This window comes from Falco punctatus, assembly GCF_963210335.1.
Source record: "Falco punctatus genome assembly, chromosome: 4".
Classification (NCBI taxonomy): Eukaryota; Metazoa; Chordata; class Aves; order Falconiformes; family Falconidae; genus Falco; species Falco punctatus.
In genome coordinates, this window is record NC_137583.1 from 62,893,733 (window position 1) to 62,919,461 (window position 25,729).

General features: G+C 41.5%; 1 protein-coding gene across 2 annotated transcripts in view; it reads right to left on the reverse strand.

Moving 5' to 3' along the window:
- The window catches only part of ADARB2 (adenosine deaminase RNA specific B2 (inactive)), a 353,051-nt gene that overhangs the window by 225,953 nt on the left and 101,369 nt on the right, over nucleotides 1–25,729 (reverse strand). The window contains exon 1 of one of the 2 annotated variants that reach the window (XM_080385113.1): nucleotides 1–25,729. This exon is cut by the window's left edge and continues 14,371 nt beyond it; it is cut by the window's right edge and continues 16,350 nt beyond it. The exons of the other annotated variant lie outside the window; for it this stretch is intronic. The gene's annotated coding sequence lies outside the window, so the exon portion shown is untranslated. 2 annotated transcript variants of the gene reach the window in all.

Genomic DNA, 25,729 nt, shown 5'->3' on the forward strand with positions numbered 1-25,729 from the left:
TGGAACACCATAAGAACACAGGGACACAGTCACAAATCAACACAGCCTTCCACTTGTTCCTGCTTTGGGAGGGCAGAGAGGCACCAAATCACCTTGTCATAAGACAAAGAAAAAAAAAAAGGTATCAAGAAGAAAAGTTTCTGTGAAACTTCTATGTTCTACATAGGTCTTTTGTGCAGGAGAAGATAAGAAGGATCCCAAGGATCCTGGACCAGACTTTCTGATTTTGACGGAGTGTGCAGAGGTGCACTGCTAGGAGACAGAGGTAACTGTATGGTGAAACCGAGCTATTTAAACCTTGAAATAAAACTATACAGATGAATTTATGTCTACACTATAAAAGCAAGACTCTTCAGAGTTCATGAATCTGCAAAATCAGTTACTATCTTCTGCAGTGCTGCTTAATCCAAACTTCATTATTAAATAGTTCTAAGTATCAGCAAGCTACTGAATTTCTTTGACACAGTGTCATTTAACGTTCTGAAGACTCAAATGCATTTGGCTGACCTAAGTCATTGGGCTCAACTGAGAGCTAACTGGAAGAAATTTAATGTTCTCTGATATTATAAGGTATCAGACTAGATGATCTTTTCTGGCCTGAGCTTTATAAATCTATGGAAAGTGAGGCTTTGCCATAAGTTTCACACAAAGGGCTGTCACAGTCAGGACACATTGTCCTACTGGCCTTCTTTCAGTGATATATGAGGTCTGGATTTAGCCAGTAGCTGGGTTTGCTGAGTTGCAGCTGTGAACCCTCTAGGTTTTCCAGCTATCCTTTGCTTTGATTATTTTTCTTGGGATGTTGGCTCTGCATATAATTGTGCTAAATCATTTGTTCTCCTTGCATCTTTTATTAGAGGAGGCTTAGTCCTCCAGAACTCAGAAATACAGGGTGTGATTATTCATCCTATTCAATTATTCCCTTTGAGAAACAGTGCTTCTATATTTGACTACTTTTTTGCTTAGGTTGATGTTGTAAATTTAACCCATACACACCTTTGGTAATACATCCACTTCTCTGCCACAGAGGGAAGGACCAAAAATATACACAGTGAGTTTTCTTTAAATAGACAGGACAGCAATGGGGAACTGTAACTGCTGAAATTTTCTGTCGCCCTCTACTAATTTTATGCAAGTGTCTTTTCTTTTGTTTCGCAGTACAAAGCTCAGAACAATGTAGAGTTCCAAAGCATGAATTTAAAACAGGAATTGTGGAATACATTTTAAGTGGATATGCTGGGAATTATTTATCTCACTCAAAATTAGACATCTGCAGTCTTCGTCTGAGCTAGTTACCTTCTCTTGCAGACAGTACAGAAAACGAAGTTTTCCTGTTTGCCTTTGCCATTTCCAAAGAATCTAGAGATCAAATGGGTAGCACTGAAAGTGCCTGTTTCTTCTGCAGACTAAAAGAGAGCCTATGGTGACTAGCTGGAGTGTAGATGCAGAGATTTCTAATATTAGATGAAATAAATCCCACCATTTGTAAATTCTTAGGAACACATGGTTTCTTAGGACTAAGATAATTACTTTGGGAGGATGGTAGGCAGCAAGGTGTGTCTTGCTTCTTTTTACTTTTTACTTCTACAGGAATAATCCACATTTCAGGTGCTGTGTTTACTCCCAAGGATAAGGTTAAGACCATCTTTGGAGTTTATATGTTTCCCACAATGACTTGCAGCAGCTATTTGTAGCAAAGCAGAAACTTAATGCCTTTCCAGCTCTTTCTGCTGCCATTTGCAGGAATTTAGTGGCTGATCTACCCCAAACATGCATTTAACATCACCAGCAGTGGCTATAACACTGCTCCGAGCCCTTTAACAGGTATTGCCATCGCTAGTAACAGGCCATAGGCTCTGTACTGAGTTTGAAAGGACTCAGACTGAGGCTTGTCAGGTTTGCTCTGCCTGAACTTCTGACCTGTCTGCAGCTTTGCTTCCCCTGGTTTAGCTGTGACAGCAATTCCTCTAATTGAACAGGTGCCTATGGGTAATTTGTTTCACTTATGCTTATCTCTGTGTTGTACAGCCATAGTTTTATGTAGATAACAGAAATAAACAATTATTCTGTGCAGAATGGGATTTTTATGACTCTAATACAATGACATTGTCAAGAGAGGTACAGGCTTGGTATGACAACAGAGGTCTTGAGAGGCAGAAACAGAGCAGGGCATATAAGAGTTCAGGCACAGGATGATAAGGGAACAGGGCACAGGCTGGCACAGGCTTCCCACATGGCTATAAACAACTCACCTATAGCCCCTTGATGCAGCCTGGGAGCTGGACAAAGCTGCTTTTAGGCATAGCAAAGATAGCAAAGAACTAATTCCTAACGTATGCAAAAGACAGCATATATGGAAATTTAGATGTAATTTGGAGCTGCAGACAAATGAGAGTGTAAGATGCAAAAGCCTGTTATCAACCATGTAAAAATGATCCAGAATGATTCCCGGAGGAAAAAAGAAGAAACTATCAACATGAACATCATACTTCTCCCAAGGAGTCCAAATGCTGATGACCCACCATAGTGCCCACCCCATCACCAGAATGATCCAGAGGATCTGAGAAAGGGCGAGAATAATGTCAGCAAAGGGGTAAAAACTATGAAGTGAGTGTATAACAATGTTAACTATATTATTATTGAAAATTTTTCTCTTTTTCTGCGTAGACACATTCTGTAATGATAAGATCTGGACCAGTAGTGATTTTTGCATTAGAGTATTAATATCCAGTTATACTAACAATAAACTCCTGGCTTTATATATAAGGTGTGCTTTCTCTCTGCACACAAACAAGATTTTGAGTATAACAGGAACCACAATGAAACACAGAAATAAATGGTGAATCTCTTCTGTGACACTTGGCAGAAGCAGCATCGTCAGCATATGCTGAGGCCGCTCCTCACCACGCTGAGGTTGCCTTCCTTTTAAGTTGTTACCACCTGTCTTGGGGACACACAATTCCATTTCACTGGGCTTGAGAAAACCTCTCCAGTTAGGCCCTTCTGCTTTTAATCTGTGTTTCTACAGAACATCACACACACCTAGAAAGGTTACAGACACCATAAAGGCAGAAAAATTAGAGAAGGGTAACTAACACTTATTCTTTTGTCCATCTCATCTCTTCACAGCAGAAAGTATAGTTCACCTGGGAAATGCCCATACCCAGGTTACATCCAGTATGGCACCTTTTAGGACACTAAATTAACTTCAGAAATACAGATTATATCCCTTTTCCTTATATGCTTTTCTAGAATATACACTGTTATTTGTTAAAGAGCTCTATCACTGTTCATGATACACACCTCAGACTCTCCTCCCAAATATGTTAAAATTCAATTTTTATCATACATTTGTATATCAATGTCTGTAGTGTCCCCTTTTCAAGGATGATACTATAGAGTAGAGAATGGATCTGCTCCCTCATCCTTCATTCCAGTGCTCTCATGATTTTTAAGTAGCACGAGGCAAACAATGCTGTTGCTTAAGGTATTTTGCAATTTAGATTGGTTATTGAAAGATACAGTGTTCAGGCAAAGAGTCCCTGAATTATTTCGAGATGGAATATCTTATTATTTAGTGTCCCAAGAAGCAGCAATGAAAGTGAATGAGTAAATCCATACTGTATTAGCTGCATATAATGAACATTTTGCTAATTGAAAGTTCTGCTGGATTGCAGAAGGATCTGCCAAGGGGAAGTTTTGAAGTCTGACCTTTGGGGACACTAAAAGCACAAGACAAAACAGTAAGCAATAAACCGACACCGTGGAGGAGAAACAGACACATTAACCCACAAAAGCTTATTCACTTGTACGGTATGCATTTTTATGATACATGATATGATATGTTGCACCAGTAAAACCCACTGAAAAGCCAAGGCTACACCAAAAGAATCCTCTGTTGATACTGTAAGTGATTGTGCTTCTGTAATCAGCTTTCTCAGAACAAAATACACTTCTTGTAGTTCAGACACGGTTATTCTGCTCTAACAAACTATTCTTTTACAGAACTCCTGTGGTGAGACCACAGACAGAGAGAAACAGAGGATTTCCCAAGGAAAATGAACACTAATGAAGTTCACATTCCCAGTAATTTTCAGAGCAGAATATGCTCTTTATTATCAGACTGATGAGAGGGCAAATTCAGAATGGCTGTACAATTGCTAGGTACTGAATGAGCATTAAATTAAATTACTGTGAAACTGAGTTTGGCCCTAGAGCACAGGAAAGCTTAGCAGAGCACCCTTTCATCCCCTGCCTTCTCCCCAGCCTGGACTGTAGAGAGCTTTATGGCAAGTGCTGGAGGACACGATGCCTGTGAAGCTATCTACACTGGACCAGTGGAAATAGGTGTGCAATGGGATGCCCACCACCAGATCTGAGAACTAAGCCACAGAGCCTCTGCTCCTCCTCTGTCTTTCAAAGACTGGTCAGCCATCCTCCTGGAGCACAGGGGTCTTCTGCTGATGGGAGTGCTCTCCCAGAAGACGGGTTCTCCAGGTTTTGTCTTTGAACCAAGAAAAGTAATCTGCAAGGCTAGGGTCTCCCCTCTCCTCCGTTCACTTTGATTCACAAAGGTTGGAATTGTCTCAAAAATGGCTTACAGAGAACTTACCTTCCGTGAAGTAGTGCTGTAAAGAAGGGTGTAAGAGGAGAGAGGACAACACAGCGATCCTCTCTGGATCAGGCGATGAGAAAGAAGAGGTGCAGTGGGTATATAAATGCAAGGCAGCTTCTTTTTCATCTGGTGCATGGTGCAAATGTCTATCACTTGTTCTCATTTTCACTGGGGTGAGTTGTTCTAGGTAAAGTGGCTGTAGTCAATTCCCTAAACATCCACTGGTTTGCACAGATCAATAGATGCTGGATAAGTGGTTCTACTCCAACCCCAGATACCAGGAATCTGCAACAGGTCACCGTGTGAACTTGAAAAACTCCAGGTGCTCTTGGAGCTACGCACACATTGTGCACTCTATGTGCCAAACTGTGAAATCATGACTACTCTTGTTTTTTAAGGTCAAGGGGATGAAAAAATAATTCATATTTTCTATGAACCAGAGCTGCTAGAGCATGACAATGAAGATATAGTCACGATGTCTTACCATAGGAGATCTGAACACAGCCAGCATGGTTAGCCACTTAGCTATGGTCACACAGTGACAGAACAAAAAGGGGAAAAAAAACCTTTGGGTTGTCTTACAGATTCTCGGTAAGAGAAGTAAAACGTGTGGTGACAAAGGGACACATAAAGTAGATCCCTACACAGGTGGTTGAGTCAGTGAGCAATGCCCCTGCCAGCAGGACCAGCCCAAGCTGGTGAAGCAGCAGTCACCAGCCAAGAACTCCTCACCATACTTCCTCACCCTGAATGCTCTGGAAAGTGCTGGTGGCAGCTCACATACTTCTCCCCGCTCTCTCCTACAGCTCCCTCTTTCTCTTGCTGACATTGCCCACAAACCATTTCCACGCTGGGAGCAGCTTTACAAGGTCAGGCAACAGCTTGCACAAAGTGATACAACTGCAAGGATTTTGTTGTTGTTGTTAAAATACTGAAAATGTCAAGAACTCCTGCCGCCACCCCCACCCCACCCCATGCCCCCACCCCTGACAACTTGGGAGTTAAAGGTTGTCTGGGCCCTGAGGGGGCAGAGAGGTGGGAACGGCAGGGGAGCAGTTTGCACAGCAGTGCACAGGCCGCTGGCACTCAGAAAAAGCTGCCGTTTCTGTTGGAGAAAGGCATGGCTGCCCTTATCACCTTCCATTAATGGCTGCGCAGCACCTCGGGGTGCCCCAGACGGGTGATTATGTCTCCCTCCCATCACACGGAGAAATGTCCAGCCACTTTCCTCTGGGAGCACTCGCAGCAAAATGGATTGAAACATTTTCAGGATTGTTTCGGTATGACTTGAAGGTCAATGCTGAGGCAAAAAAGTGAGGAAATTTAGACAAACAAATGCACAAAACTCTTTTCCTCAGTGTTTGTGTCTCTCTCCTTTTTTGCGCCAGGGAGAACTGCAAACCTCCGTCCCACCCTGCCTACCTCCACCAGCCCAGGGCAGCCAGGCTCCAGCTGTACCGTCTCCTCTGCTAAACTCAGGTTTTGTCTGAAAGGAAATATCCTGCTGTGCAAACCCGAGCTGTCTCCAGCCGCCCACTTCTGTTGCACGCCCTGCTAGAGGCGCGGCGCGTGCCGCCGGGCATTTCCCGCCCATTGGCTGCTCCTCCACCTCGCACCATGCTGCTCTCGGGGCAAAGTGGGTATGACCATCGCTGAGGCAGCCTAGGCCAGGCTGTAGGAAACAAGCTGTAACTTCTGCTCACCTGGCTTTTCAGTGTTTAGTTTAGCAGATGTTCACAGTATGTGGTGTGTGTGCGAGCACTGCCTTAATTTTCCTTCCAACGCTACTCCATTGAAGCAGTAAATCAGTGTGGAGTGGTGAGATGCTGAACTGCTTCTTTCCTTCTAAACTGAATATATAACAGGAGAAAGATTTGAAACTCTCCTATGTTAACCTCTGCCTCATGATGGAAGTCAGGTGTTTATTTTTATTCAGTAATTTTTTCAACTTTTTTCCCTCTAAATAGAGACAGCAGGTCTTTAGAAGAGGTGTGGGAAACAGGCGAGAGCATTTTTGGAAGTAGACCAGAAGCTACCTGTGCAGTCACACTGAAGAGATTTCACATGCTATTTATACATCATTTCAGCAAGGAAAAGGATATTCTTCCCTTCTACTCATGTTATTTTCATTCTGTCTAAAGCAGGATTACAAACCCACTGCAGGTCCCCTAGCATCTGCAGAGACATGCCAGTTTGCACGTTCCTGAAAGGCCACCCTTTCAGAAACACGCCTTACTTTCCGTGGGTAGTAGCCACTCACATTAGCTCCTCTTTTAAGAACCAAAATGAAATCACAATGATAACACAAGCATAAAAACAAATGTCCCATTATTAATGCTGTGTATTGGAAGCACTGACAAGTGCAGAGCTCAGAAAATTAGAAAGCAGCAAAGGTACAAATTGTACAGGCAATTATTGTGGGCTGCCTGCTTGTAGTTGTTAGACTTCATGAATGACACCTCAAAGGGCTGAAACAAGCTAAACTCCACCCGTAGGACAGTAGGAAGAGGGAAAGGCAGCACTAAGCCATTTCTTCTTAACATATACTAAAGTTACTGTCATTTCAACAAGCTCAAACACCTGCCAGTTTCTTCCAGAGCAGCGAGCTGACATATTGAGAGCTCCGGCTAAGAGCGTGTTTTAAGGAAAGTGATCCAGTTTCATCACGTATGAGTGACTGACTTCACAGGCTGCGAAATTTTCATACCATCACACTGCATCACAGTGGTTTGATTTATTCAGTAGCAACTGAAATACCGAAATGTGTTTCATCTCTTTCCTGATAACACCCAAATGTGGAATGGGTGAACATATCGTCATCTACTCACTGACATAAAAATGCTGGAATTTATGGAAGTAAAAAGCAGGGCTTGAGGAAGGCTTATCTAAGTAAGTGCCAAATCAACATTTAGACCTATTTCTCTCTTCTTCTGGCCTTTAAAGAAAAAGATGCATAATATGCCATCATCCCCTCACTTGGGAAATAAAAAGATTGCTATTAAATTGAATACTATTGAGAAGGACTTTGCACTCTTCTTTGGAAATCCTTTTACTTATGGGCCACTTATCATTTTACAGGAAGGGTGAGAAAGACTGGCAATGTCCTCCTGTTACGTGTGGGTAGATCAAGGTACAGATGGGCTAAGCAAACTACCCATGACATACAGGCAATGATTAGCAATTTTGTCTTCAGTTTCTATACTTTGAACACTCACATTCCTTTCTATGTACTACCTCCAATGGTGTCTGCTACAGAAGAGACAAAATCGATAAACTAGGCTAAATGTCACAAGGTAACACCAATTCATCTCTGATTTTTTCCAACTTGTCTTCAGAATGTCTTCGTGGACTCTGCCATCATCAGTGGAGGGGAGAAAAAAAAAAAAAGGTTTCAAGAGACAGCTTTTTTGACCTGGACACTTCCAAAAGGAGTAGTATGTCAGCAGGTTTGTTATTTTAAGAGCTGTTAAACAGGAACAACTGTGAAGAACCAGCCCCGAATGCGTAACAGTGCATCATGGCTCCCTGTAATCTCACTTGTAAACCCCCCAAAATATTTCCATTGCCAAAACTGAGCATTGCATCATTTTGTTGGAGGACATAATAAATAATTCCGCCTTTCAATGGAGCAAATACAGACTATACAGAATAATCTTTCTGCCTCATTAAAATTTTTATAAAATAGTCATTTTGATTTCAAAGGGTAAAATGAAATGAGCAATCTGCAATACCATAGCATCACTGCAGCTAAATTCTTGGTAAACACAATATAGTGAGGTGATATTGTGCTCTGTTTCTTCAGATTAAATATATCTCATCCTCAGATTTATACTGGCACTTTATGGCTTCTGCAAATGACTGTCTCAGCACCGCAAAGTAATTCCACCCTGTCATATTTGTCTTTGGAAATTGTAACAAATTATGGTGATTTATAACATCAAACTCAACTCTTCCATTTTTTCCCCAGATGGGAACGTCGCTGATGGCAAGATGCTGGGCCATCCATTTATGCTGTGTGGAGGGTGACAGTGAAACATGTTTCATCTCTCTTGCCTGACACTCTCTTTCCCTTTGAGGGGAGGCTGTCAGCATAACTCAAGCTGTCAAGGCACCTTTGCAAGGGGCCTGAAACAAATCTAAAGCTCTCCTACCTGCATGCCTACTAATGAGGTGTGACTTGCCTCTCCTGGCTGCCTGGCCTCGCTGAATCTCCTTGCCTCTGACCCCTCGCGGTCTCTTCTCAGTCACTAGAAGTCAAACCATCATTTGTCTTTGAGTAAGGACAGGCAATGATCAGACATGGAAACTCTGGAGAAACTCACTCTGCTGGTACTTCTGTTTTGCTGTGCTTCATCCAGGAAAAAGCATCTTGCGCCATCATCGTGAAAACTAAACGAAAGCCTATCTGGGGGTTAAACTAGCCTTGAAATAGTCTCCTCACCGCTTGCCTAAGGCAAGCAGATTTTCTAACTGGCAAGTCAAGCACTGAGCTTTTCCTCAGCAAAGTATTTCCTCCCATAGCAAAAGATGAATAATAGATTACATTCTTAAACTGAAATTTTTCCTGATAGCTTTTTAAAACAGAATTGCAGTATTCCTGCTTCACCCCTAAATAGATAGATAAATAAATAAACAAACAAACAAACAAATAAATAAATAAGTGGACAAATTGCTTTGGCTAATATTAGAAAGGAAGAGTAGGACCCGGTTCAAGCAGGTAAGATACATCAGCATTATTTTTGCAAATAAACCCACAGAATTTTCCCACTGGGAGCAGGAGGGTGTTGGACCTTACAGAAACCTCTATCTTAACAAGTGCTAGAATACTTCAAAAATCACAATTTTGTCCAAAGAAAGCAAATGTCAGGAATCCTTGCCTGCAGGATCCTATAGAATGGCAGAAGCAATATGTGATACAAAAAGGCTGAACCAGAGCTGTCTCTCAGCCCGCCTTGATAAGATGCATTGCTCACAAATTAGGAGCTCAGCAAAAATGGTATTTACTTGCCACCAATGATGGTGTTACAGATCCCTGCTTATGGCAGAGAGCACTTACAAGGCTGTGCAGAGGGAGAGGTCAGGGAGGGGAAGGAGAGGTCTTAACACCCTCCATGGGAAATATTCCCTGAGCTCCCTCTGCTTTACTAAAATAGATTTCACATGATGTGAATAGAAAAATGGAAAACTAAGGGAGTGAAACACCCAAAATCCACCGGGCAAGTAGGATGTAAATGTGTCATGTATTTTATCATGAGAGTAGTGGAGCTTCAGTCTTTTCAGCTGTGTAACAGAGCCACCGCGTTACCTGCCGTGGCTGGGAGGGTGTGGGCTGTGGTGTTCGCTGACAGCGGCTGCCAGCACCACACACAAGCAAAGGGGAAATGAATTGATCAAGGATATCCTAGACACCTATACCCTCCAAGATTAAGTAAGTAAATAAATAAATACATAGAAAGACTGTCAAATACAATCAGTCCTGAGATTATTCTTGAAAAAACGGTTTTATTTCTCACCTCACCATGGCTGCAGAGAACTATCATTTGACAATTTTTGCTTGTATTTACAGTAGCTTGATAAAATGTGCAGGCAAGTGTGTATGTGTGTGTGCGTGTTTATTTTTAACATGCTAAGTTGGATGTGTCAAACTGAACCACACATAATGTGGCAACAAAGGAAATAATTTCACTAAAATTACATAATGTAAAACAAATAATTGGAATACCTACGTTAAATACAATTTGCATGCAACATCGCATTATACAATTGCTGACACACTGCAGAGAGGTATTAGGTTTAAAGTAACTACGTTTAGAAAGCAATTTGCAGAATTTCTGCTCTTTTTGCTGGTTTGAAAAGCAGTGATAATATGTTTTTTGCAGCTGACAGGCGAACAAAAACCAATAATTGAATGGTACCATTTTACCCACAAGGCAAGCTGATAATTAGAGGTTTAACAGACAGTTTGGATTTTTATGTGAGCAGTGGCAGCTACTCTTTTTAGTTTTGTCTTGTTGTTGTTTAGGGACCAAATAAAGGTGTGTGTGTGTGTCCCACTTGTCAATAACAATGGGAAAAATAAGTTATTTTTTATCCCTTGCCCATGTCTGACACTGGGCCCTGGAGTGCAAACATGGGAAACAATTATGCACTAGAGGGCAATGTCTGGAGAATGTACATGTGAAAAAAAATATAAGAAAACAAGGGGAAACAAATAGCTAGGGTAGCAAACTGGCAGACATGCCCAGCCACACCTTGCTAGGGCAAAGGAAGCCCAGCCATAGCCTTCTCCCTGTCCCTGGGCAGCAGTTTCTGCTCCACTGCAGGGGTGGTGGGTAAGACACTGGTGGCACCTGTGCTACCTCAATGCAGGGTCTGGCACGGCAGGATGAAGGTGGAATATCCATGGGCTGCATGCTGCCAAGACCACTAAAAGTCCAGCCAGAGAGACGGAAGAACGAACCGAGAGCATGTGTTTACCCAAAAGGAGGGCAGGGCACTACTTAGTGGTGGGAACTGCCCCAAGTCACACCCTTCAGGAGTAGGCTGTGATCACAAAGTGGATGCTTTTTTCAGGTCAAAAGGAGCAAAAGTGCACCCCAACTATTTCATATTCTCCTTTTCCAAGAGGAATAGCTGCTCTTTCATCCCAATGAGCCTTCCTGCAACAGCAGGTTTTACTTATGCCTGCTCTATGGTTGAATTTTAAGGAGTTAACATATTACTAATCTCTACAGTAAAATAAAACTTGCTGGAAAATACTGGCTATTAAACACTAATGAGTATATAAACCGATTTTATAAAACCACAGAGATTTCCTGGAGGGCTAGTCAGACTAGACTAAGAGTAAAGACTAGGCAGGGCATTCCCTTTCAAGCAATTTTCAATTGGTTTTATATTATGTCCAGAAGCAGAATTCTGGTATTGCTTTTGGCTTTTAATAGTTTATTGCATCTGAAAGTGAGATCAATTAAAGCATCCTCAATAATCTTAGGCTTAATTGGAGGCCAATTAAGAACTTCAGCAATCTACAGATGATAGTACTCATTGTTAAACATGCTTATTCCCCAAAGAATTCACATTGAATAAAAGTGTTCTGAATGCATTCCATTTCAGATAGCACCACGGTACACATAAATTTCCATACAAAACTACCAGATGAAGGCGAATTTTTGAAATGTGGAACATACCCAATAAAGTCTCCTTACTTCAACCAGGAAAGAAAACAAAAATTGTTGTTCACATCTTTTCCCATAACTGAAAGCTTGCGCTTACTGTGAGCATATTAGTGGAGAGACTCATTTCAACTTATTGGCAAAACAATGTCAACATTTCTCATCTTTCTTATGACGGAACGCAGCACCTGAAAAATCCCTCAGAACAAAGCAAGGCAATGGATTCTGCCTTTACTGTGCCTTTTGCTGCGAACATCAGTATCGCCAAGCCTGACCCTTGCATCTGGAAAGTAATATTGCTCATGAAATGCTCTAGATTGACAACCATGGAAATGAAACTCTTGTTCCCACCATGGGTTATAACCTAAACAGACACACTGGGCAGTAACTGTGTTGTGTGGGCTGGTTCCTACATAGGCTGGCTCCCACCATCCCTAATGTGTGCCTGCAGTTCCACTAGCCCTTCTGCAAGGAAAACCCCTGCAGAAGCCACCAGAGACACCTGCTTGCCAGCAGCTGGAGGCAACTCACCAGTTCCTTTTAGGTGGGCTATTGAATTTCCACCAAATCCTCATCATTTTTACCCTGGTTTACATTTGATGTTTGACCTAGGGAGAAAAAAGCTTCATAGCTCACTGCTCACCTTACAGATCATTTATTTTCCTGATTTTAACTTTTAAAAGATTTGGAAACAAGGCAGAATAGGTGAAGTTTTAAGTATCAATTATTTTCTTTGAAATAAAATGAGAAGCAAACCAGCTTTTTAGTGGAAGACTATATTAATATCCAATGCATAAGTCATTATTAATATTACTTTAATGAGTACCAAGTGAATTAATGATGGCTGGTTGCTTATCTTAAAATTATTCACATTTTTTATGTTTATTCTCAACTCAGCCATTATGCCCTTTATGTAGGACATGTGCTTAAAGAGCAATTGAATTCAACCTGTAATAGAAGCACAAGAAAAAGTAGTTGGGAAAAATAGTTCAGATGGGAACAATTAGCTTGCAATATTCCCTACTGTTTCACCCCTTCCTTTAAATGTGTCTGTCAGAGTGGACATTCTCCATTCCTGTAACATCCATTAATTGACAGGAATACTGGCTTGCGTACTTTCAGATGCTGAGTGCTCAGACTCCAGAGCACTCCTTTCTCTGGAGATGAAAGAACTGAAAATCAAATGTGAATCTTCCAAATAAGAATGCGGTGTATTACCACTTAGTTATTAGGGAAGAAAAGTACTCCTCTGAATGCCCAGCATCAAGGTCTAATTCCTAGACCTACCACAGTAATGAAAGTAATGAAAGACCTACCTGAGTAATGAAAGTCACTGACAAAGTCACTTAATCTCCCCATGCCTCAGTATCCAAAGTCACACAAATAAGTCTCAAGGCTAGAGAGGACTCAAGTTAAACTACCTGCTTAGGAAAAAAAAAAAAAAAAAAAAAAAGATGACATCAAACCTGCGGCCTGATTTTCTGACTGTGGCAGGAGTTTGATGCTGGAAATGAAGCCATCACTTTGGGTTACAAACGCACATTGAGGAGACAGACTTTGAGAATAGTTACATGAAGGTTTTGTGCTAAGCCTCCAGCGGCATGCCCTAACAGCTAGCCTACAGGGTGTCTTTCCTGGTCTGTCCCCAGTTGGTTTGGCAGGGCTATGTGTGGCCGTGGTTTGCTCGCCACATCTGAGTTCATGTGGCCATTTCCATCTCCACTGTGAATCCCGCTATGTCCAGTTTTATGATATCCATCATATTAGGAGAGGAAGCTCTTGACTGAGCTCTCAGAGATACCAATGTCATTTGCAGCCTGTTGGGAGTCTGTAGGAATATCTGATCAGGTAAACGCTCTGTCACACATGTTGCAGACTGGAAGTACCCATGTTTGCGGAGCAATAGGACAATTGGAATCTCTGATGAGCCACATCAAGCACTGGTTTCCTTATGTCAGCAACACAGAATCGATTGTAGGGCTTTAGCAGCTCTAGCAACTGCTGCCAACAACTCCAAAAATAACGTACTACACGTAAGAGTTGTTTAAAAACCACAAAACCAACAATGCCTTTTATTACACTGAATCAGTGCACAGCTTCTTTTATATTCAATTTCTGGTGGCAAGAGGCTTAGTAACATGTTGCCTACAGTTACAACCCAGAATAGACTTGCCATTTTCTCACAAGTCCCTTTCTGGAGAAGAAATCACCATGTGGGATATTATGTATGGAAGTAAAAGGATCTATAATGTATTATGTATATAATTTTTTGTGTATAAGGATATGCATGAAATATTCACTTCACACTTCTGTTGCCTGGGGGCTGGCAATATGAGAGACAGGGAAGGAAAAAAAAAAAGAGTAAAAATAGGGCTATGCTGTAGTGCTTTGTTGATTTGTGTTAATTTGGTCTTCAGCAGCAGACTGGACTCTGAGGGGACTACCAAGCCCTGACTTTTCTTAGCAGTTTGAATCTCATTTTTCAGCAAGTTATTACACAAATAGCCAGCTTGTCTGACAGCACCCACAGCAACAAAGAGTTAATGCTTCCTCTCCAGTCTTAATTCACCCCATTGTGTTTGGGATTGCAGGGATGGAAATCGCACAGTGAAGTGCTGCAAAGTGCAATCTCTCTAGACACAATGGGGTTGAGTTAAAGGACACGAGGCACTTAACTCTGAATTTCCTTGCTTTCATCCAAACACAGTTACTTTAACAGCACGTTTTTGCAGTTTTGTTTCTTCTGGTTTTATTTTATGACACAGAAAAAGTTAGATGCTCATTTGATGCACAGCAAAATTGTTACTTGCCTTCATTTCCAGGCCGAGCTGGGTTTCTATACAAAAAAACTGACTACCAAAAATAAAATTAAAAAAAAAAGAAAAAGAAAAAGGAAGCTGCATTTATTTAGAAGCCTTGCCTTTTGCAAGTCAGACTGCGCCCAAAGCGATTTGGTCAGACAAAGGTAAAGGGGTGGTCCTAGACTTATGTCCCAGTAGAACATGGTTCACATTAATGAAAACTGATTTAAATGTTAGTAACTTGCAATGATTTTCTTTTCCAAGTGTGTTAATTTCTTTCCTTATCCCTCAGCACAGGTTTTTAGATGCTATGAAGATTGGTGTTATCAGCCCTCCCAGGATGGGCAGATAACGGTTTCTCTGTCAGCAGCTGTCAGATTACAGTGAAACTGGCTTTTCTGTTAACAACACAGGCATGTATATGGGAAGTGAGCTCCCATACAAAATGCTCTCTCAGAACAAGCCAAATAATTTGCTTCCATATCTGTCCTTTGAGGTCTGGGCAGATGGCCTCAGGATGGATAACTGTGAATAAGTTGTGGAGCATATGGAAATACTTCTTATGTTAACATGGAAATATGCAACACTCATGTTAAAACAGCAATAGCCTATAGCAACTTATTTTCTTATGCATATTTTCTGTATCATGTAGCCCAAGCTATGTCCTGCTCCTATAGAGATATCCACAGGAATAAGTGGGCACCTATATGCACTTAGGGCTGTACAGAAATATGTTCCAGCCTGGTTAAGCACTTTCTGCACCGGTGGACAGATTTTGTTTTCTGCAGAAAGTCTGTGCCATCCCCATACGGGAGACCCCACCCAAAATTCCCAGCCTTCCTGTGCTTCCCCCGAGGTGCGCACCTATGCAGTTTCTTAACTTAAGGTTACTCCTTAGGGACATAATTTAGCCCTTTGTAATGGTGAATGGCTTGAAAGAATGCCCGTTCTAATTATTAATTACATAATAAATGTCAATTCAGTATTATAACACAAGCACTGATTTACGTTATAAATTGGCATCTGTCAATTTAATGGCTTATAATTGTCACGTTTCTGAAAGTTATACAGTGCAAAAAATGCTGGACTGGATTCAAAATATGTTGGCATGCATGCAATTACTGAAAATAGGGAAAAAAACCTAGAACAAATATTTAATTTAGTATTTGTGGCACTGTAGTTTTATCAGCCTGCACAAATGCTATAATTGTCATCTGTAAAAAGACCAAAGAGAAAATATATCTCACATGTTGTGGCCTAATCCATCAGTCATGGCATTCACGTGTAATCTTTACTCAGCCGAAGTCAGTAGTGTTAAGTTATCGAACAAGGGTGACAGGGCTGAATGGAAGTGATAAAAAATGAAAACCTTTTAATGAGAATTTTTTTTAGTACCAGGGCCTGATCCTGTCAGTATTTTCTATTGGACATGCCACTTACTCCTGTGAGCAACTGACTTTGCTCTCATTATGCCCTCTTAGAAGTGCTGGCAGCACGACTCTCTGTGCTTAACAAAACCTAAACGTGACAAAACAGAAAAGAGCAGCTTTAATGGACCTGCCTATCACAAACCTGCAGCCGAGCCTCATGCAGTTATTCTTTACTGCTCAGAAACCACCCAAGCCCAGGAGCAAGTCTCTACCTTCCTAACATTTATGCCAGAAGGATCACAAGGACACATCTACCTGGAGGTATTCTCAGACAGTTCCTATCGAGTCGGTGTGCTTGCTGCAGAGGGTGATGCTCGTGGGGTAGCAGCACTGCACTGTCCCAGCTAAAGCTCTGGCCCTGATGCACAGCAATGCTGCATCACATACAGGATTTAGGTTGCATTGGAAGTCTTTCTTTTCAAGTAATTTATCATAATTGTTAAAAAGAAACACTTCAGTATCAAAGCGTAAATCAACTGCTGTTTACGGTTTCTTTTGCAGACATTTTGGAGGGTAAACCCCAGGGACAAGCCCAGCTGAAGCCCTTCCCTTGCACGCACCACCATGTCACCTCTGCCTGCAGCACATCTCACCGTCCCCACCTCATGCTGCTGTTCCCGTGGCAGGGTCTGCTCTAATCACAGCTCTGAGTTAAATATAACCTCTATGTTTTCCTTGGAGGCCTGTTGTTAACCTGGACCGTGTTAATGATTCAGATCACAGGGCAGCCCCTCTGCCAGATGACTGGCATGGCCAAGGTCAGGGAGAAGGCTGAGCAGGCAGGGTTGGTCATGCATTGCTCTCTCAGAGTGATGCTGTCAGGGTTTCCTTAAAATCTTCATGGCAGGATGCAGCAACCGGAATAACCTCAGCAATGTTTATCTCATTGGGCTTTTAAAATCTCATCCTCTCTCCCCTCTATCCTTGTGAGGCAGGAAAGTTGTCCATGTCCATGCCTCCTCCACGTCAGAAACAGAGGAGGAGAAGGAGGCTCTGAGAAGATGTAACCTCACTGATTGGTGTTTAATCCTCCCAGGGTCCTTTTGCCTTGGTGGAGACAGCAGCTCCTCCCCATGGTAAGTCACAGCCCCTGGTTAGCACCTGGGCTGGGTTCACAGAAGGTTTTTTCCCTGCTGTTTTGGGGACTAATTGGGCAGGCTCTGCATGCTAGCCTGTTCAGACAACAAAGACGTCGATGAAAAGATTAAAATACCTGTGCACAGGGGGAGAAAAACTATGGAAGTTTTCCTCAGAAGAAGGGAATCACTTCTTGTGAGATGTATTTTAAGAGCATCCCCAGGAGTATTTTTTGAAAGCCATATGTTCCTTATTCACATGTGTGTGACAGAACTCATATATGAGGAGTGATACAGAACACAAACGTAGGTGTTGCACATTTCGTATGTGCATATGTTCGTAGCCTATTCCCAAGTTCTGTTTCTGAAATACTTCATTACACATATGCCATTTTCAGGTTCACTATTTGATTACCTTTGGCTTAAGAAAAATGCATTACATTTATGATTAACATGTTCAAAAAGACATGGGATCGAAAACATTTTGATTGGCAGAATTGCAATAGTTGCTTTTACAAGAAAATGATGTCAAAATAGGCCTAAATCCTCAAGATGACTCAGTTTGAGTTTGTAGGAGTTGGGGCACCACCGGATCAGAACACTGTAAGACGGCACAAGTTCACCCTCTTTTGCCTCCCTTGCTTTTCCTTTCCTTTCCTTACTCACACAACTCACGGTCCTGGGAACTGCAGTTTGCAAGTTGATAGCATTTACTTTTCTTAATTGGCAGAAAAGTTGCCCCTCATCCTACAAGGACTAAGGCAGAGTGTGAGTCATTTTGATTTTGGTAACTGAGAGTTATTGAAACTCTAAATGTGTTTATAGCAAGCTCAGGGGAATGTAACCTATCAGCCCCCTGCCGCCCACTCTGCTGCCACAGCTCTGACACTGGTTTCTCGCTGGTGCCTCAAACCCACGTATCAAACAAGACAGTCACTGTGAGAGTTGGCTCCTGAAGCAGGAGAAAAATGGCAGCACTTGTTGAGTAGCCAAAGAGAAGGTCTCCTGGCCACAGACCTGTGCCCAGCTGGACAAGCACAGCATGAGCTCAGCCGTGTGGGCAGCCCGAGATGCTCAGCCAGGGCAGCGGCTCCCATGCTCCTTGGCTGCTGCTCTCAAAGGAAAAGGTGTTCACAGGACTTGCATTCGAAAAGTTATTGACAGGAAGAACAAGTGCTTGAGCCAACTGTCCTTTGCTTGCCCAGGATATACCCAAGAAAGTGGTAAGCGATCAGCCAAAGGAAGGAGGTGACTGCCATGAGAGGACTCTTTTTACTTAATTCTCGACTTCCTCAGGTGTAGCTATTTTAGACTACATTTAGACAGTAATTATTGTAACCATTTATTTACAGATTTCAGCTTTTAAGTTGCCAACCCTCAGAAAAGCTTAATGAGCTACCGAAGGACATAAACTCTGTGCTTTCCCACTGGCGAAGCAAAGAAGCAGAAGGTAGACAATCAAGGTTTCCTATTCTGATTTTCTTCCTCCCTGTTATCTATGAAAGCCACCGTTGGTTTTGAAAGGCCTGGGAGCTTTCACTCTGTGACAATGTTACAAACATTCAGAAACACCCACTTTACTTGTTATCACATGAGATGCTTTTAGCTATTGCCCCACAGCCCTGTAACACAAACACAGGCAGCTCTCCAATTATACTACTTCTTAGCACATGAGCACAGACCCCTGTCTTGCAGAAGCAGTTATCCTTAAACTTGCATAAAAATCTGAGGAAAATTTTAATCTTTCATGGAAGTTTCTCATGGTACTTTGCAATATCTTGCTTTACCTCTGGTCAAAGGCACAGAACTCTCTGCGGGAAACGTTTAACATCTGTTTGAATACTGTATCAGACAGATGGAAAACCATGAGAAATGACTCTAACAATCATAGATAGAAAATAATGTCACTGTACTAAGGACAGTGTTTTAAAATCAACAGTGTAATTTTTCAGATGAAAGATTATTAACTCTTAATTGATAATACTGATAAATTACATAATGAGAACACACAACTAGCTTTTGTCTGGTGAACAGCAATGCAAAACTTTTAAAGGCAGTTGCAGAATCTAAAATACAGTAACACGCCACTTTAAAATGGAAAGAAAAAAATGGTTGGAACAACTTGTCAGAAAAGAAAAATAAGGAACGGTCCTTCATGCCAATAGATGCAAGTTAGAAAGAAAAGCTGATAGGAGCAGTTCATCAGAAAAAAAAAGCAAGAACCAAACAGAACAAATATTTAAACAATTTTTAACTTCCCCCCTTTTTTCCAGCCAAGAATTATACCCAAGAACAATCTTAATATAAGTATTACTCATCTGTTTTCTTCCATGTATTTATAATTTTATAGTACACTTCATAGATCAGTTAAACTGGCATTACTCATGTACAGAATGGCTCTGGATGGCAAGGGAACTCCATCGCAAATCTGTTACTGTGATGTTCATTTAATTCCAATAGGAAAGGCAAGAGGAAAAGCCTGGCTGGCAGATTTATTGATTACATTTCACCAATGACCAGCAAGAGGAAAGCACTCTGAAAATCCCCAAAGGTGATCATTAGTACTGAGTAACTGTCACTAAACATTAGCACCATCAGCAGACTGGAACTAAAAGAAAGTGTGATGCTTTAAATGTGAGGCCCAAGAGGGATTGCCTGTAGTCCAAAGAAAAAGTGGAACATCTTACATCATGGCACCTGTGTTCAAGACAGCTGAAATGCTATATATATATATATATATATATATATATATATTCATGCATTTATAGATAGACTTATAAAATTGGTCTAGCACAGTCAGGCAAATTGGGCAGGGCTACCTACTATAAAACATAAAATTAATGTGTCAAGCTAATTTCGCGGTCCACTTGCCTGGAGCTGATTAGGACCAAATTAAACTTGGTCATAATCAGCCTGAGTGCTTTGCAGGTAATACAGAAATCCATGGAATATGCTTATTACTGTAAAAGCACGTGCACATTATCTGTACAAGCAGTGTAAGAACAGGTTTACCAGAATAATTTGTGGTTTCACACATTCTAATGCATTGCTAGCTTACTTATTTTTGGTGGATTTTTATTTGAAAGTCTCATGTTTCCATGGCACAGAGGAATCAGACATCGAACATGATTTTTTTATTTTCCATACTTGAATCTGATCTTCTGATCCTTGTCTTGGCCGAAGGAGCACTTTCTGTATCTGAGGTGGTGAATTTAGATATTACAGGATGAGAAAGTGTATGAAGGGGTTTGCCACTTCCAATTAGCTCCTGGCTATCTCCCCCTTTTTTATCACATCCTGTGATTCCCATATGTGTGCCTTTGTTCCGTGGGAAACAGCAGGAACAATACCCTTTGTATGGCTGGCAGACAGCTGCTTCTGATAGAGACACACAGCTGCCTTTTGTGTACTCGAAGCATTGCCTCAGCCAGGAGAAAGAAACTATTTAAATTCCACCCTCTTGGTCAGTCTATTGTCCTTGCAAGCCCTCGCTCCGAACACAATATCCCAACAGAGAAAGTTATTTCTTGCAGTGACCTAGCACCATCCCCTTTCATCAAGGGGCCACACTGACAAAAGCATGATGCTGTAAAAAGTCCTGCCTCTCCCAGTGGTACCTGGCAGTCACAGCAGAAAACAGAAGATGTAGGAACAAGGTTTCACCAAAAGCATCTTATCATCACGTGCCTTCTCCTGTCTTGCAATTCTGTGTGAACAGGAACAGAGCCACTGTATCATCTACACAGGGTCCTGGCTACAGTATATAGTCCAAAGAGTGAGCATTAAGGATGAGAATTTCATGAACTTGAGAGACTGATGTCTTATGAAACAGGATTCAGCATGTAGATTGAAACTTGAAATCAGATGTGTAGCCTATAAGTAGATATCTTCTAAAGGACAAGGTCTAAAGGAACAAAAGGAATATGAGCTCCCTCACAGCTTTCCACTGGTACTTTCGGGAGGCTCAAGTTCTGCAGTATAAAGATGAAAGAAAACTGGCAGTGTGGTTTCCGCAGGCAGCATGGGACACTGGGCATCAGGGGATGAGGATACAGGTTTGCAGTTTTTCACTGAGCTCACACGAGTGACCTCAGAGACCTCTGCTTCTTTTGTTCCACTTCCTGTCTTCTTTTCTTGGATTTTCATCAAAACAGTCAATCTGTTCAGCACAGCCATGGTTCAAGTGAGGCTCACATGTCAGGGCTACATTGCACAGCTGGCAGCAGACCTGTGCTAGGTGACCCGAGTCCCTGGCTGCTGTTGGCTACCAGGCATTGCTGAAACCTCACTGCCTGTGCCACTCCTGCGGACACGTCCTCACACAATCCAGCCACGGGACACCTGGGGAACTGCTGTTACCTCCTGCCATCTACATCTCTCGAAGACCAGCCTCTTTGGTGGAGAAGCAATGAGGCTTGTTATTACAAAGGCACTGGGAAACAAGCTCAAGGTTGGCAAGTCTGGCCATCCCTGACCTGGATGACAAGTCCTGGATAAGAAACTTCTCCTGCCTCAGTGTACGCTCCTGTGATCTTTCTGGTAAACTGTATGGTTTGTACAACATACATACAATCTGTACAACAGACTGTGTTAGAAAACAGTTCTTTCAAATCAAGATAGTAACGAAGACAAGTGTAGGCTCACTAAAATACCATGATTTATAGTGGGGATGGATGCAGCTCTGCAGGGTCCAGCTCAGTTGTCTTGGGCTGCTTTACATTCTATTTTCCAGTTCCAATTTGTGTTTCTAAGCTTCCATCCCTAGAGAGATGCATAAGAGGCAGCTTTGCAAAATGCTCACTTCAATGCCAGAACCTGTATTTTCATCTTCAGAACCTATTAATTTTGTATCTCTTGTAATGAGTTAAGGTTTGAAAAAAGGACCACTGGCTCAAAAAAAGGAGATAACTCCATTTGTTTGTCTTTTATTTCTATGTGCATCTGGTAGCATTGCCTGTCAGCGTTCAGGTGGTGTTCTTATACTGTGATGTTTTCACTCTCTTTAAGAAAGTCTTTCTGAATAATAAACTCATGCTTTTAATTGCTGCTGCCTTAAAGAAAAAAAAGTAACTTTTCAATACTTTGCTAAGTCTTATCCTCTTATTTCCATATTGCGTTAAGATATTGACAATTATTATTTAAGTCAAAAGGGAAAACCAAAATAATTTACATCATCCATCACCGCTCCTTTGCATGACTAAATTACAAGACACCATGGCAAATCAATCGTGGAGAAAGGAACAATCAGCATCAAACACTGTATTTGTGTGTATAATCTTTTTAATATTTTCTGACCTCCTATATCAAAAGAGCGGATTGAATTCTGTGAACTTTAAGTAATACAAAGCTGTTTATCCCAGAGTCCCATGGGGAACCTCTAATCTAATCAGTTAAACTCAGGACACAGCCATAGGAATAAAGACAACAGACCTAAGTCAGCACAAATTCCAAAATCTGTTTGCCATTCAACTTGGTTTACATAGACAGAAAGGTCTTAATACAGGAATGATCTCCTAAGGGTGTATGGATGACACTGTACGCAAGAGGACCTGGTTGCTGATTGTAGCAGCTAATACTGCAATAGTTGTGCTTCAGGATTTGTCAGTAGATGCCAAAAGACCTTTGCTTTCTTTAGGAAAAAATCAAGCAGCCCCTCTGCTCTTCCCTTTTGGATGAACTCGTTGCCTTCTTGCTTTTGGAGGCAGCTTATGCTCCAGGGCAGGAAGGCATGGGACAGGGGCGAGGATGTGAATGAGCTTGTTATCTTCAAAAAGATAAAAAGCAAGTACTGAGTCTAAATTCGCCAAGGAAAACACATTTGCCATTTGTGAGGAACACCAATACAATGAATACACATGTGAATCTCAATTACTGTATTTCACTCCCAGGCTTCCAGAAAAATTAGTGATGCAAAAGCCTCCACAACAGTGGTCTCTCCGTCATGCAGAAAGTTTGTGTGCCGAAAGAGGCTTGATCCATGCGTTAGTACAAGCTACACACATCTACTCTCTGAAATGTGTTATTCTCTAGGAAACATCTCAGAAGGTAAAACTTCAGCAGGACTCATGGCTGTCTTTCCTAAGGCATGCAGCACATGCCTGCCCTCCTGCTGCACAATCACTCGGTGTCTTCTAGCATTTACATATCCACTCTTATTCTTTCCCACAGTTAAATCCTCTTTTATAATCCCCTGCTTCAGGGTCACAGTTCTGTAGAGACTAGTATTAAGGGGATTCAAGCAGGCAGACTGAAAGGAAAATAGACTTTAGAGTTAATTTTGGTAGGTGCTGCATATATCCATGGCCAGTCCCTGCTTCAGAAGGTTCCTGAGTGAACTACAGTAAATGGAGACCTAAAAGGAGGATGATCTAGTCCTGTTTCACAGACGAAGAACTGGAGCACTGTAGTGATAACTGCTGAGTGACTTGCTCAAAGTCATAAAGGGACTCTTGAGCACATAAAAATTTGAATTCAGATCACTCAAATTTGTAGTTAAATATTTTGGTTTAGGGCTTTAGTGGATTTCCAGGGGTAGAAGGAAATCTGAGTTTTCTTTCTCCTTGGGGAAACAAAAAATTCATAAAACTTATCAAGTCTTAGCAACAGATGCAGAATTGCTTGTTGTGGAAAGATTCATAGTATTACCAACTGCTCAAAAATTACTAGCTGTTTGATCTAGTATTGCTACTGTTTTGGTGTGAATGTGGGTGTGTGTGTGTGTAGCGCACATTATAAATGCTATACCCCTGTCTAACCCCCCTGCTCTGTCTTCCTTCCTCTCATATGAACTAAGTGTCCTACATTTAATTTTCCCCCTTACAAATTGGCTGCCCTTTCATGTCAGGAGAGAAAACGCCCACTCAGCATAGCTTGAAAGGAACCTGTCTGCAGTTGGGAGGGAACAGTCGAGGTGCCTCTTTAACTAACTAAATTAAATACAACTCAAGCTCCAAGCAGCTGGCAGGTTTGATTTGGATGTAGGATGCTGTGAGATAGTGATAAGTGAGCGCTCAGGACCAAAGGGAATTAAAAGCCTGTACTTGGGTTTGATGGAGTCACTCTCTTTCTGTGGCGCATCCATTAAGGACACCATGCTAGCAACGCCGTGGTGTCTGCACCACTTAAACTGCAAAGGGCCAGCTTCAAATAAGGCTGAGCTTTGGGCTCTGAAGGACACAAGTGCATGGCCTTTGAGAGGGGCAGAAGGAGGTCCTTGCTGTGCTGTCCTTAGCTTCCTCATAGCCTTGTGAAGGAAGAGACAGCTTTTGCTGGTCTAGAGGTGCAGACCCTACTCTGGACCATGTGGGAAATATCTGCCAAACAGCCTAAGAGGTGGTTCAGAGAGTGCAAGAAAAATCACATTACCCTGAATAAGAATATTCTCTCTATATATTAAAGAATCCCTTAAACCTTTTAATGGAAAGAAATACGGAAAAGAGTTTCTTCCCCCACCCTTTTCAGTTTGTTTAATAGTGCATTAGACAGCAGTTTGAGTGTAGTCAATACTCCTTTGCTCTTTCCTGGTATTAGTATTGCTCTTGTTCATGTAAGCCCTTGCCTGAGGAGCAATGAAGATGGGAAAATTCTTTTTAAAGATTATGATTCAACTGTAAAACCTTATTATTTTTCAGTGTCACCAACAGGCAGGTGTAATGCCTGAAAGTGTCTTTCAACTCTGCTTTCTAAAAGGACTAAAAGCGTCAATGAAACTTTGATTTCATAATTAGTACAATAGATTTGACACTTGTCTGCCTCTGGTAACAAGGAGAACTTTCCTTATATTCACAAAATACTATGAAGCCTCTTCAAGGAAGATGTTACAAAAGTGAAAAACTGTGACTGGGTGCTGTAATATGCTGTGTTTCAAAGCAACTACCCAACAAGACAGCTCTGCAGACAGAACAGGTTAAACACTCAATTTTAAGGCTTTTTATTCCTTTTCTTTTAAAAATATTGGGTTTTTTCTCTATTTGGAGAAATTAAATGGTAAGTGCTGGAGCATGGAAATATTGGTCGCTAGAGGCTGACAGTGTTTATCATAAGCAATCCCCTTGAATGTCACACTTTCTAACTAATACTAGTTAGAAGACTGAACACGAGAGCAATTATCATGACAATGAGTTTGACAGCCCCCATTCCAACAAGCAGTCATTACAGAATCTTTGGTCTTTTGCACAATTCAAAGCTAACCTTTAATTTTTTGGGGTTTTTTTGTGTATATGTGACACTCTAACTTACATGGTAAACCAACTCAAGAACATGTAGATATATGTTTCCTCATGCACAGGGATGCATAATTATGAAGAATTTTCTGTAAAACATGTGCCAAGGAGAAGTTTTTTTGAATATTATTTATTAGTTCTGTACAGAGAAAAAAATGTATTGGGTTAGGGTAAGTGCGACGTAATTTGAATGATTACTGATTTCAAAAGGAAAAGCACCAAGCCACATGACACTGTACCTACAGTACAGGCAAAACCAAGAGAGGTTCACAACAAAGAAAAGAAAAGAAAGAAAATATCCCTCCAAAGATGATGACTCTCAAACCAAATTCAGTCCTCTTCTTCACCTTTAATTTATTTTATCTGATAGTTTTTCATTTGTCCTCTCTTGGAGGTGAGGTCATTACTATGCT